Source organism: Equus caballus, chromosome 24 (assembly GCF_041296265.1).
Source record: "Equus caballus isolate H_3958 breed thoroughbred chromosome 24, TB-T2T, whole genome shotgun sequence".
Lineage (NCBI taxonomy): Eukaryota > Metazoa > Chordata > Mammalia > Perissodactyla > Equidae > Equus > Equus caballus.
In genome coordinates this window covers 51,043,853-51,048,461 of record NC_091707.1, presented here as the reverse complement: position 1 = coordinate 51,048,461, position 4,609 = coordinate 51,043,853, and the positions used below count along the sequence as shown (strand labels likewise).

Sequence of the window (4,609 nt, the reverse complement as noted above, 5' to 3'; positions counted from 1 at the left end):
CCAAGGAAACATGCTCCAGCTAACTGTCAGAGGGATGTGAGAAGCACATGGAAGGAGAGCAAATTCATCCCATTTAGACTATTCTAGACCAGCTAACCCTAGTCAACCTGCCAGCTGACCCTGGACACATGAGCAATCCCAGCCAAGGTCAGCCAAGCCCGGCCCAGATTGGCAGAACCGCACAATTGACCTGAAGACCCGTGAGCGACAATTGCTTTAGGCCACTGCATTTTGGAGTGGCTTGTCATGTAGCAGCAGCTAACTGATGCAAGTTATAAGTAGCAGGATGGTGTGTTTGGGAAACAGAGAGTAGTCCAGCTTAGGAGGAACTTTTAATATATGTCAGAGAGAAGCATCAACAGAGCCAACAGGTAAGAGCAGGGTGGGTGTGAGGCCTGGTATTGTGGGGGTCATTTTGCTACCACGAGAGAAGCCAGCCTGAGGATATGGCTGAAGCTGGGAGGAGGGAAGACCAGAGGATTGCTGGAGACCCCATTTTCCCACCTGCTCCTTCCTTCTGTGCTTGCACGTGTCACAGGTATTGACACCCGGAGCCATCTTACAGAAAGCAGGGAAAGGAAAAGTGTGTCACAGACATTGCCTCAGTGCCCTGACCCAACAAACACGTGCCAAAGCTTCTGTTCCGTGATAAAAACAAGTCCTTCTTATTTCAGACACGTTGGCCAGGTTCTCTGTTACCTGCAGCTGAAAGCACTCCTGCCTGATGCCCGGCGGCTGCTCGGTCCCTGCGACTCCTCGATTTCTGCAAAGCCAGGCCAGACACCAAAAGGCTCCACTCCATCTCCATGCCAGAGGTCAATGCCTGGTTGGTACACCCGCGCATTTGATAAAAAGCTTGTTTGGTGCTCCCCCCAAATGTGGGACAGACATTCTGATTCAATTTTATTTTTTCTCATCTGATATTTTATGAAAAGTTCTTGACCTGCTATGTCTTTTAAAATACCCTGTGTCCCTTCCCCACAGTAGCACCAACCTAATAAGGAAGTGGTACAGCTCCAGATTGCTGCCCACTTACGATTCATATAAAGTCCAAAAAGAAAGTGGAGAAACAAGCTCCAAGACACAAAACCCGCCTCCGCCACCCTCCCCTTCCTCAGCTCCACACGTGCGCTTAGAACCTCCCATTTCTGATTTCAGATGTGTCCCCGCAAAGTGAACGGGCATGGAGTATGAAACTGGGGGATGCAGAAAGAGCATCAAAGCAGGAGCCAGTGCTGCTCGATGTTGCTGGCTGTGTGACCTTGGACATGCCGTCCCCTCTCTGGGCTTCAGTTTTCTTCCCTGTGCAGGGGCTCCTTGCTAAGCCCCCTCCCCACTCTGCTCTTCTGAGTCTAGCGAGGGTCTTTCTTCTCAAGTTCGGCCTCCATCTGCAGCTACAAACGTGTCGGGGGAGTGTGGCTGGGCTGGAGATGTTTGGGGAAACAGGCAGACCTGAGTTTTGATCCCAAGTCTAGTGCCTGAACGCGAAGTTGATGTTGGACAAGTCCTTAACCAAGCTGATCTTCATTTCGTCAATTATGAAAGGGAATAATGATACTACTATATTTTAATAATTAGAGATCATGCATATGAGATAGAAGCACATAGCAGAGGCTCCATGGATGGTAAATTTGCTTCTATGTTCCTCATTTTACTCTTGCTGTCTTTCTTGTTGCATGACTGTAATGGAAGTCAGATGGGCAGTTGCCCTCTGGATGGGGGGATGGAACCCACAAGCTCAGGAGAATAAAGTAACTAGAATGGAAACAGAAAATTAGATTCCCCATATGCTATAACTCATTCTTGGCCAGAAATTATACAGACCTCAGTTGGAGCGTCATTAGAAACTTGGAAAGGATGGGCGACGTTTGGCACAGGTGGCTGAGATGACCTCCTGAGAAGGAGCTGGCCCTTACATCTTGGTAGATATGGAAGGAAAGGTGGCATCGCTGGGAGCCTAAGATTTAAGTCAATATACACTTCTTCTGTATCTTGTCATCATAGAGTTGAGTTCCCCAACCAACTTGCTAAGAGGGGCAAAGAACTTTCCAGTAATATTGAAGGGTTCGTTGTCCTAGCTGCAAGGACTAATGACTCACACCCTGAGACTAGAATGTTGTAGAAACCACATTTGTTAGAAAGTTCAGGGTAGAGAAACATGTTTGTTCACTTTAAGTGGAAAACCGTATTTGTCGTAGGTGGTTGATTCCCCCCAGCATTCACGGTCGTAGTTAACTCACCATGACCTCCCACGTCCAGCTCAATCCACTCAACCTGTGAAAAAGGAGCCTCCGGGTACTGGTAAAATTAGGAATTCAGCTAAAGGCATTTTTCTCCATGTATTTGTTTTGCAAATAAGAATAAAGTGACTTTAAGCAAGGGTAGACTAATGATTTGTTCAGCCACAGTAAAGCACCAGAGAAGCAGCAAACAGCTTTCGAGTCCAGCTGCTGTGGCCCCTGGGACTTTTCATAGCAGGACATCGGAGAACGTCTGAGCTCCAAAGCTGCTCCTTTCAGCCAAAACCAGGGACACCTAGGACCGTGTGTGGGTTCGTGCTGTGTCAACTTAGCTAAGCTGGAAACACGCTTTCCAGAACTTCCTCCCCTGCATAGTTCTGGGCTAGCGTGGCCCCAGGAGACATTGGGGGTGAGATTTGTAAGGTGAAGCAGCAGCCACGTGCTCACGCTCCGAAGGCTGGTGTGGGGCTGGAGGAGCTGGAGCAGCTCACACTGGCTCTTGCTGCTGTGCTGGGCGTGGGTCAGCTTGTCCGGTGCAGCCTTGAGCTCACCAGTCAGGCCTTGCGAGAACCAATGGCTTCTGCCAAACCCCTCAGCCACTGGCTAGTGTACAGCTGGCTTTTGGACTTAAAATTCTCGAACCGTAGCTACTGTCTTGTTTATCTTCTGTATTGGTCGCTCTTATCAATCATAAATTCATTTACTTATTTAACAAACATCATGGCATCTGCTCATGAGATGCAAACCCTGTTCTAGCATCTGGAGGCGGAGGGGACTAGGTCAGTTCATTGGCCCTCAAGAAGCCAGCAGTCTGGCAGGGTCTTCAGCACGGGGTCAGCCACTCCAGCAAACAAGCACAGGGAAGAGTAGAGAGAGGCTGAGAGCCGGCTGAGCTCATGCTTGCCAGCCCCAAGGTTCGAAGTTGGAACCCTGGACTGGGGTGAACCACCAAATGATGCCCCAAACCTAGCCAGGTTCTAGTCCCTGGGACCTGTGAGCCTTACCCTGTGTGGCAAAATGGACATTGCAGATGCGATAAAGTTAGGGATCTTGAGATGAGGAGGTTATCCTGGATTATCCAGGTGGGCCCTAAATGCCATCACAAGTATCTTATAAGAGGGAGACAGTGGGAGACCTGACTGTGGAAGAGGAAAGGCGATGTCAAGACGGAAACAGAGAGAGATTTAAAGATGCTATGCTGCTGGTCTTGAAGATGGCGGAGGGAGCCATGAGCCATGGAATGCGGCTCTAAAAGCTGGAAAAGGCAAGGAAGAAATGGATTCTCCCCTGGAGACAGCGGAGGGAGCATGACCCTCCCTTGGCTTAGGCCCATTGAATCCCATGTTAGACATCCAGACCCCTGAGAAAACAAATGTCTGAAGGCACCAGTTTGCGTACCTGTTACAGCAGTCGTGGGAAACTGACGCAGTCGGTTAGGGTCTCGGCTCCTTCCTGCGGTGGGAGCAGGCTCAGTAAGGAGCTGCCTGACTCTCGCACGTTGACTTTTGGGAAATTCAAGGGGGTAGTTTGGCACAAGTGAGGCTCTAGATGTGGAACAGCTAAGTGATGTCCTACGCCCATAGCAAAGGATTTTCAGCGTGCATTAAAAATGCTGTCACAAAATGTTGCAATGATGCAGAGACATGCCTAGGATGTAACATTAAATCCAGGGAGCAAATAGTTTTCGAAAGTGTAGGTAGTATGAGCTCTCCTGTGTTTGAAAAAGCAGAGGAGTGGGCGGCCGAAAGGAAACAGAACAAGATGTTGCAGCACAGAAAGGCTCTCTAGGCGGGGTCTCCCCGACTTCTGTCTTCTTTACACTTTTCTGTGGAGCATCTGATTTAAGAGGTTCAGAGCCTTGCCACCCGTGCAAGGGAGGCAGAAGAGCCCAGGGAAAACTGAGAAGACAGATTGCAGATGGTCATCTCCATCTACTTTTCAAACCCGCTTCGCCTGCATCTGCTGTGACGTCCTCCTCTCGCAGAGGGAAGGAGGAAATACAAGGCTCCCCCTTCCCGCTCTGCGCTGCCTGCCTGGCTGGTTAGGACCCGGGGATGTGGCCGACCTCCTCCAGTCTCCATCTCCATACTTCGGCTGGGACGCATCATGCCAGGGCCTCAGGCTGGAATTGACTCTTAACCTCTGAAGGAGCTGCTCCTGTTCTCTGTGTAGTTTAGACGTGAAGAAGCCCAAGACCAGAGGAAGAGAGGGCAGCGCCTGCTGTGTCCACCCTGTGACACCTCCTGTGCTCAGAGGAGCTTCAGGCTGACTGGCTGACGTCAGCGTCAGGACGGTTGGACCAGGGGCACGGGCCTCATCTGGCAGGTAAGGAGTAGATGTGCCAGCTGGGGTCAGCAGGCTCTGAGGGA

At 50.3% G+C, this 4,609-nt stretch overlaps 1 long non-coding RNA gene across 1 annotated transcript; it reads right to left on the bottom strand.

Moving 5' to 3' along the window:
* Window positions 1-328: 328 nt before the first annotated feature.
* On the bottom strand, window positions 329-4,241 carry LOC138920594 (uncharacterized). Its single transcript, XR_011432023.1, has 3 exons — window positions 3,639-4,241; window positions 1,825-1,957; window positions 329-823 (listed from the first exon to the last, which is right to left on the bottom strand). It is a non-coding gene; the product is annotated as an uncharacterized lncRNA (long non-coding RNA).
* Window positions 4,242-4,609: the final 368 nt, after the last annotated feature.